Source organism: Trachemys scripta, chromosome 17 (assembly GCF_013100865.1).
Source record: "Trachemys scripta elegans isolate TJP31775 chromosome 17, CAS_Tse_1.0, whole genome shotgun sequence".
In the NCBI taxonomy this organism is placed as follows: domain Eukaryota; kingdom Metazoa; phylum Chordata; order Testudines; family Emydidae; genus Trachemys; species Trachemys scripta.
This window is the reverse complement of record NC_048314.1, coordinates 19616052-19625707: the sequence shown is the minus strand read 5'-3', so window position 1 is coordinate 19625707 and position 9656 is coordinate 19616052. Positions and strand designations below refer to the sequence as shown.

The 9656-nt window shown below is 47.8% G+C and overlaps 1 long non-coding RNA gene across 1 annotated transcript; it reads right to left on the bottom strand.

Annotated features, from left to right (window-relative positions):
- Positions 1–7200: 7200 nt before the first annotated feature.
- LOC117889367 lies at positions 7201–9203 on the bottom strand. The gene is made up of 3 exons (XR_004648459.1): positions 9110–9203; positions 8924–8979; positions 7201–7379 (listed from the first exon to the last, which is right to left on the bottom strand). It is a non-coding gene; the product is annotated as an uncharacterized LOC117889367 (long non-coding RNA).
- Between the last annotated feature and the right edge of the window lie 453 nt (positions 9204–9656).

The following is a 9656-nucleotide window of genomic DNA, read 5'->3' as shown; positions in this document are numbered from 1 at the left end:
TGCAGGTGCGTGGGGCAGAATCCAGACTTTTATTTGTTCTGATTTATTGCCTCCCATGGAAACAGCACAGGAAACTGAGCAAGTGCAAGAAACAGCCACTTTTGATTGAATAGATTTCACCTAGAAAAGAAAGAAAGGGAGAGAGCAGCTCTCTCTCTGTCTCTCACCCCCACACACACACGCAGGGCAGACAGAGGAGATGAGACAAGCGTGGGGGGAAACGGAGATCAGTTACAGAGAGGTGCAGATAAAGGAGGTATGCAACCAATCATTTTGCATAACCCTGTACATAGCTGAGCCCTGTGGATGGAGAGTGAAGGTTTTACTGCCAGAGAATCGGCTAGCAGGAGTCCGCACTGTAAATCTCAAACTTAGTGGATCAAGGGCTGCTGTCGTTTCTATTTACAGAATCATGTTATGCTCTGCCTCACTGAGTGTCTGCCCATGACTTCCTGCAGCGTCTCCGAAGCCTCGAACCCCACAGCCTGCCTCGCTTTGCCTCCTGACAACAGGAGTGTCTTGAAAGCAGCGATTGGTTTTGTGCCATGAAAAAAAAAATAAAAGGAGCAGGAAGTGACCAGTGGAGCTTCTTAGCTATGGCAGAGTAGACATGCACGTCACTGACTTAGCTTTCAGCCGTTGCTACTACCGACAGCTCAGGCTTACTGGTGGTTCAGGTGGGTGGTTATTAAACCCTGGTGCCATTCAAACCTCCACAGGAATGACACAGGCCAAACTGCTTATTTTGGCTGGCTGTCAGAGACTCTCTACCTAAGAGCGTCTATCTATCTTATGTGGCCCCCCCATCACCGAAGTATCTCAGGCCTACTCACTTGTCTGAGCCAAACGGGAACCCTAGCACAGCCATATTTCCTGGGGCCTGTCGTTCTTGAAAGCACTGATTTGTCAAAGTTGGACTTCTGTGACACTGGACTTCTGTTTATTTCAATGAGAGCAAGATGGGGGGGGCGGCTCTGTCTGACAAACCATCGGCGCCTATGGTGCTGTGTAAATAGGCTCGGAGGGGGTAGATTTTTATTGGTAAATGTCAATAAACATCGATTTTCACCGCGCACATGCGAATTGACAAAAAATATTTCCATCAGTCGTAGTAGAAATTGACAGATAGGCACAGTAAGAAAAGTGCTGCTTGAGAACTTATTGGAATCCCTCTCTCCTGGAACTTGGGGCTTCATCACTTCTGCAAATTCCATTCAGAGCTACTTCTACTGTGTGGTTTGAGTGTCTGCAGCACTTATCTCCCTGATCTCTCCTGCTTTCCTCATCTGCTGCAGAAGTGTCATATGGACACGGCCATTTGCTTATAGAACTGATTAGCTCAGGTCCTGCTGACTCAGTCCTCTGCTGTCCTGGCAGAAGGAACTTTCAACATTTTCCCACTGATCACAGCTTCTCCCTGACAGCCCAGCTGGGCCTGAAGCTCCTAAAAAACATTTGTCAAGTACATCTCCTTGAGCTCTGGTCCCACAGCTGCTTTCTCTGTGCATCTGAGCCTGTGTGAGCAGATTAGCCAAATTGTTCAAATCCATCATAATACACAAGGTCTTGATTCAGCAAGGTGCTTAAGCATGTGTGTCACAAGTCATCACAATGTGCCTAACTTTAACCAGGCAAGTTGTCCCATTAAGTTCAATGGAACTACTCACTTGTATCAAGTTCAGTCCATGGGTCAGTGTTTGCAGAATCAGGGCCCAAGCGCATTAGATTTGCATATGCAGTATTTTATCCTCCAGCACCATTTCCCAGCTTAGCATGCAGGAAGCCTGAGTAAGGAACTAGTTTATCTCCCATTTTAATAAGTCAACCAAGATGGCATTATAGTTACATACTGAGGCTGGCAATCCCATGTGCTGATGATCTGAGAGATACTGAGCACTAAACAGGGCTCTTGGAATCCAACAATAAAGAACTGAACAGAATATATCAGACTTTGATCCAGAATTCCATCTGGCTATGGATCTCCAACCAACATTTTCCCAAAGCAGTAAATAAAATAAAATAAAATAAAACTGTCCATTTCTAATGTGTTTTGAGCGTGTTTCCTGCTGGTGAAAGGTGCTGGATCAATGGCCCTGGAGACTGACAGAGTCAGGATTTGCTCTGCCTAAAACATGCTCTGGAGGGACATCTAAGGTAAGAGGTTAGTTCACCCTCCGTAACCTGTGTAATCCTGGGCCTCTCTGCTGAGGCTGCCAAGAAAGGTGCTTGATGTTAGTGCCAATTGTGTGGATGTTCCTTGTGATGTAGGGCATGTCTACACTAGAGCTGGAAGGATAATTTCCAACTCAAGTAGCTATATCCAAAGTCTGCTCAAACTGGGAATTACATCTCCAGCTCTAATGTAGACGTACCCATAGAGACTGGCTCAGTTCACTAGGAATGGAACTGAGAACAGCACCTTATTTCACACAGGCCCCTAAAACCAGACTTCAGATGGTAAAAACTCTCATTTGCTACCAACCTGGGCCATATTCAAATGAGTAGCCACCATCCAGTCCCCCCCAAAGCTATCTCCGTCCACATCTGCACAGGGGCAGGCAGAAGAGAAACAAGCAGCCCTGTACTGCTAGGAGATGTGCAGTCCCGTGCAAGCTCTGTAACTGACATCCCCCTTTCAGACCACACCATCAGAGGGGCAGAAAAACCCCTCTCGGGGGGGCGTGGGGTGTGGGTGTCAGGGGTCAGCACCACCATGTTGCGCGATGGACACTTGACAAAATTACTGGACTTAGTGACGGACATTGGTGGGAGGTTATGTCATTCAGTCATTCAACCCGTAAAATAGCGCAGATAATTTTCCACACTAAAAAAGCCCAGTACGCGAGCTAGCTACTAATAACAATAACAACAATAATAATAATAAATTCAACTCACTTTAGTGTTTTTTAATGTACCTCGCTGTCGCAGCTAGCATAGGGAGACCGCACAAAGGTTGCATGAGGTTATGATGCACTCAAATGCTATGTTACTGAGTTCCATATAAGTCCCAGGGGAGATGTTTGGAAAAGAGAATGAAGCCCTGATACTGCAAGGTGCTGAGGAGCTGATATGAGCTTTTGAGGGCCCTCAACAGCCATTGACTGCAGTGTGAGTTCAAGATACTCAGGACCTGTCAGGACTGGGCTAACTCACGTCAACTGAAATTGGTGGCACTCAGAAATGTATCCCATGTGTAGCCAATTGTTGTGTGGATATGTAGGTAGGTAGATCAATAGATTAAAGCCTGCTACAGCTGTGCATGAGTTTGGTTGGTATCAAAGCATCATACGAAATAAAAGGTACCCCGGCTGCATTTTATTGGGCTTGCAATTATTAACTACTTCTTACAGGATGTACAGAAAATCAAAGTTCTGTGATCTGTACACCAGTAGCAGTTCACTAATAAAAACTAGGGGCCAGATTGCACCTGGACCCTGCATGGATGATCAGCTCTGTGAGTGTGTGGGGAGGGTCCCAGAAATTCTCCTTCCCCACCCTTTGAATCTCTTTTTAGCATCAGACTTTCATTCTCTTTCCAAATATTTCTTGATGGTCCTCATTACTGCACAATGGGTTGTTGTTATTATCCCTGTGTGACAGCTGGGGAACTGAGGCCTTGCCCAAGGTCACACAGGAAATCAGTGGCAGAGGTAGAGCCAAGAATAGAAAGCTGGTCTCTCAGGGACCACCAAACACCTTCACCAAGACCATCCTACCGCGATGCAGTTCCTGCTCCACTTTCCCACACCCCCTGATCTGCTGACAGCGGGGCCTTGCTGGGCCTCCTTGGGCACAAAAGGGGCTGAGGAGGAGGCAGGGTCATGGCCTGCCCACTGCTCAGATGCAGGAGGTGAGGAGCATGGCTACTACCCTGAAGGGATGGATGGGGCCTTGGGGGTTCTAACCCTGTGGGTCTGGGATTATGCTCCCATCAGGTTCAGTGCTTCCTGGTGCTCCCGCTGAGATGGCCCTGTTCTACATAGCCTGCCAATGTGGGACAGTGGGTAAAACTGGCTAATTGTGTGGGGACCCATTCCATTACAGAGACCTGCAGTGCCAACAGCTCGAAAGAACCTCTTTCTTCTTCACCTGCTTCTAGCACCTCGGGCGGCTCCCCGTCCCTGCAAGCAGCTCCCATCCCTGCTGTTGGTGGCGGAGGTGAGGCGTGGCCAGTTGCCTGCCTTCATCCCCGCTCCCCAAGCGCTGACTCCATGGCTCCCATCCCAGCCCATTGGCCGGGTTTGGGAACTGTGGCCGATGGGAGCTGCGGGGGTGGCGCCTGCAGCAGATGGGGGCAACGTGCCTGCAGAGCTGCCTGGCCACGCCTCCCCTCTGGCAGCAAGAGCAGGGATGGGGAGCCACTTGTGGGGGGAGCCGAGCCACCCGAGGTGAGAGCCTCCCATGCCACAGACCTCGACATTTTTACGACGGACTCTTGTGTCCATGTACGGACACGTTGCCGACCCCTGGTGTGTGTGGGGGAGAATACAAAGAGTGAGCTGCTGTGCATTTGTGTGTGTGCGTGCCCACGTATGCATTTATAAGCATGCTTGCATTGGTGCGCCTGGAGGAGTTTGGGTGTGCAGGCCTGTAAACACATTTGTGTGTGAGCACAGAGCTCTTACAACATGCACCAAAGGTTCGCAGTCACAAGTTTATAATTATCGCTTCCCCTGCTCCCCCCTTGATCTTTTCACTGCGGACATGCAGCTGTAATTATGTGGAAGCCAAAAAACTGGTTTACCAAGACAGCTGCTGTAATTACCACCGTGCAATGGGCTGCGTGAGCCGGAGCTGCAGATGATTTGGGGTTTGGGAGATTTAAGTGAGAGGTGTGATGCAGACAAAAAGGGAAGCGAAACAGCTCAGTCAGGAACATGCTGCCTGCTCTGTCATCCAGACACCCTCTCTTTCCCGCTCCGGTCCTTTGTTTCTGTCATGCATTGGGCATGTAACGGTGGTCCCTAGCAATCACACCGGCGTCATTAGTTTTGAATGGTATCTCAGATCGATGGGCAGATGACCAAAGATCTGTGAATAATAATACTGCACTACTATGCCATTATGATTGTAATACTATAAGAATTGTTCATGCTGTCCATTGGTGGGTGGTGCACCTATGTTTTTAATGAAAATAAGGGCCTGATTCGCCTCTTGCTTTACTGGTGAGTGACTTCGCTGAGTCAAGGGAGTTATTCCTTCTTGGGGGCTCAGCACTTTGGCTCCAGTTCAGGAAAGCATTTAAGGCCATGTTTAACTTTAGAAATCAATGGGACTTAAGCACGGGCTTAAAGTTAAGCATGTACTTAAGACCCTCCCCCCAATTCATCCAAGCACATAGATGGAACATAAGCACGGGGGGAGGGATAGCTCAGTGGTTTGAGCATTGGCCTGCTAAACCCAGGGTTGTGAGTTTGATCCTTGAGGGGGCCACTTGGGGATCTGGGGCAAAATCAGTACTTGGTCCTGCTAGTGAAGGCAGGGGGCTGGACTTGATGACCTTTCAAGGTCCCTTCCAGTTCTAGGAGATGGGATACCTCCATTAATTTTTTTTTTTTTTAATTTTTTAAAATTAAGCATGTTCTCAATGGCTTTGCGAAATCAGGGCCAGAGCGCTCAGCACCTTACAGGATTGAGCTCTGACACCCATCTGAGATAAGAATCAGGTCGATCTATCTGTGCACTTTACAGTCACTTCTAATTTCTCTGTAAGACTCCTGCGTTCTTCTTTAGTCCTTACAAACCCAACACTCCTTCAGAGGTGTGCACTGCAAACATTAATTAACTATCCCTCACAACAGCCTTGGCGGCAGGGCAGTTTTTTATACCCCTTTAAGCAGAGGCTCACAGAGGTTAAGGCCAATATTTTCATACCTGTCTGCCTAAAGTGAGGCTCCTAAATTTGTATTTTGCCTCCCAAATAAAAGGTATCTCAAGCTGGGCTTCCCAAAAATTGGGACACCCAAAATCAGTGGCATGTTTGAAAATGACATGGGGCACGTGACTTGCCGAAAGTGACGCAGTGAGTCTGTGACAGAACCAGAAATAGAACCCAGGAGTCCTACGCTAAACGCTAATCCTCCCTGGCTGGGTCCTGCAGGCAACTTCATTTATGTTTTCCACTTACGCTGGCCTGAACAAAACAAGGTTTACCCCAGGGAAGATGACTGTATTCGGTGAAGGGTAATGGTGAATCCAGCCCACTAACTTCAAAGAGTTTCTCCTTGAATTACCGCAGTGTGAGAAGAGATTCAGGCCCAGCATTCACCCATGTGATGTCTCAATAATAAGTATCCCATTAAACCTTTGACCCTGAAAGTCCTCGGTAGAACTGGTTGAGAATTTTCTGACAAAATGGTTTGTCATCGAAAAATACCCATTTGTCACACCTGAAACATCATGGGAAAGGGTTGGTGTCAACACATACTTTTGACTATAAAGTTTTGAAAATGTCGAAACATTCTGTTTTGACATTTTCAAAACAGAAAATTCCGGTTTTCTGGCTCAAAACAACGTTTGGTTTAGAAATGAGAACTAATTAGACTAAAATAAAATAAATAAATCTAACGTTTCAATTGACACGAACCATTTTTGTCCAGCTTGTAAACATTTCGAGATTTTGATTCTTTGTCCCGCTTCGGCATGGAATTTTTTTCTGATATCTCAAAAATTTTCCTAGGATGGGATAATCATTTCCTGCCCATCTCTAGTCCTGGCATGGAGCGTGAACTCATTTAACTCCAACTCAGGAGCGAGGAGAGGCCATGCATGGGAACAAGTAACGTTAGCAGTATAACCAGCTTTTAAGATTTTATTGTGAGTCTCATGATATTTGTGTTTTTTTCTTCATGCTCCAGCTGCTGGAATCAAGAGATTACACGAGAATCTCCATTTTCATTGGTATAAAGTTCATCTCCTGCCCTTGTGATTGATGAGAAAAGCTTGGAGACATAAAGCAAAAACTCAGAAACCAGAAGACAAAGGAAGAGAACCCAACATTTATCGTTTTAAAAAGACTCCTAATGACTTCTAAGCCAATCTCAAGGTTTGGGGACCGGACCCATGTTTTTTTCACACTGGGGATCAACAATACTGGGTTAAATGCTTGGCATGGCCCTCTGCACAGAGTAGCAAGGCCCTGAATCCTGCTTCCCTGCAAAAGCGCAGGACATAGCAGAAGGGTAGGGCTTGGGTGGAGAACAGTGTCTGGAGTGCATGGTGCTAATGATCGGCTGCTAGACAGGAAGAAGGTGGCGTCTGCCCAGTAGTACTGTCATTAAGGGAGGATGAGGTTCCCCGCCCATTCGGGCCAGCTCATTGCTTGCATGTGCACCTCCCCGCACCTGCACTCTGCAGGATCTGGCCCCAACTGGGATCTCCTGCAAAACAAATGCTATTCTGCAAGGCATGAGGTACTCAAAGCTCTCCTGCATGCGGTACCTGCCTCTCTGCCTGGAAATCTCTTTTGCAAAGATGCTAAAGATCCTGCCACTGCGGGTGAGCAGGGCAGGGAGAGCCTCGGGTGGTCTTTAAAATGTCCCCCGTATTTGCATCACAGCCTCAAAAGTTACCCTGTCCTCCTGCTGTTTCTTTTGAAGCTGTGTCTCCAAACCGCATTTCACTCCCCCCCCCCCCCTGAAGCTTCCCCTTCCCCAACCTCCTATAACTGAAGAAGGAAGGAGTTGAGCAACCCATGACGGGCTATTTATCCTCGGGGAGCTGGGAGTCAGGAGCTGCTCAGCAGATTTTTAGAGAGGACAGCACTGGGCGAGGCTAAGCCACTCTGCCCTCTAGCAGTTCACCAGGGTTGTAAGACCCCCCTGTGAAAGAGACACCTGCATTGCAAACACTACAGAATCAAAGTCAAGTGCCAGGAATAATCTCACATCTGGGTAATGCTAATGTGGATTAGCTATAATGACTCCGATCCCCAAAGGTATTTAGTTGTGTAACTCCCAAGATGACCTTTGAGAGGGAGGAAGGGGAGATTTAGAGCCGTCTTTGGCATTTCACACACAAACCATGTTTCTTTCACAGACGCATTCACTCTCCATCCGGGGGATCTCACTTGATTTCCATCAGCAGGGAAAAGGACAAAGGAACCCTGCAAGATGTGAATCTGGCTGCAGGGGAGTGTCTGGGGCTGGTTTATGACCTCGTGCACTGGTCCCAATCTAGAGTCATGTCATTGATTTCAATGGAGTGACTCTGGATTTACACAGGTGTAAATGAAACTAGAATGCCGCCACCAGGGGGCCAGAATTCTCCAAGGAGCTCAGCTCTCATCTAGGCACCAAAATCAAGCGCCAGCTTTTCTAAACAGCTCCACACCCAGTATCATGTGCTCGCTGGAAAATCTGACCACAAGTCTCACGATGGGAGCAGCCGGGGGCTGAGCTGTTTGGAAACGCTGTCCCTTATTCAGGTGTCTGGTTAGGGGCCTCGCTCTTTTGCAGACATGGCTCCAATTGTGAATGCTGAGCATTTGGGAGCCTGTCCCTACATGTTTCTAAATTAGGGTGACCAGACAGCAAGTGTGAAAAATCAGGATAAGGGGTGGGGAGTAATAGGAGCCTATATAAGAAAAAGACCCCAAAATCGGGACTGTCCCTATAAAATCGGGACATCTGGTCACCCTATTCTAAACTGAAGTTTATACTACTATAAACGAAACCTACCTATGCCCCTTTCTATCACACTGACGGGGCTGAGTTCAAGAGGTGGGCTTGGCTGGGCTAGGCGACGGTGCCCCAGCTGCCAAAGCTGAGGGCAACGTGACTCTTTTGGCAGGCCTCACTCTCAGCTGAAAAACAACAAACCCAGAAGTGCTAAAACTCCTGTGGAGAAAATGTCTTTGGGGAACAGTTTCTCTCTCTCTCTCCCCTCCCCGTGGCCTCCCCCCCCCACGTTCAGACGCATTTACCTCTTATTGATTGATTCCTTTGACTGACTCCAGCTAAAAAATCTTGTAGCTGCAACCTGCGAGGGGAGATCAATGGAGAGGCATTAGCAAGGGACACAGAGGAAAGATCGCCTGCGTGGGGGGTCTCTTCAAAAGTCCCCTCTGGGAGCAAAACCACAATGTGCCCGATCGATATTTCATCCTGACCTCTCTCTCCCCTCCTCCCCGTAGTGAGCTTGATAACAAAGCAGGTCCTCAAGTCTTTCACAGAGACTAGATTATAACTATCCCAATTGATCTGCTATGTAAACAAAAAGGAGGCCTTTTAAGCCAAGCGAGTGTATTGGCAAAGCTCCAATGGTTGCACAGACAGGGTCAAACTCTCATTAGTTTCTAAAAGCTTGGAACCTGTCTCCTATGGATTGTGGAACCTGAGCTGTAGCGAAATTCAATTAGTTACGGCAAATTTTAACTACTCGTCCCCAGAGACTTTCCAATCAGCTGGCCGCTCTGGTTAGACCTTTTCCCTGATGTCAGAGTCAATTTTCTTTCTTCACGGGCTAATGTAGGCCACAGATCCAGATTTTGACCAGGGGTGTTTGTATCCAAAATTTGGATCCAGTCCTGTGGAAAGCTACTGGTCACCCCCAATGTTTGGGTGCGGATCCAAACTCACCCAGACACCAAGAGTGTTGAGATTTGGTTCCGTCCCTCATACAAGTCGTGATATTTGGATCCTGGGTTCGCATGCTCC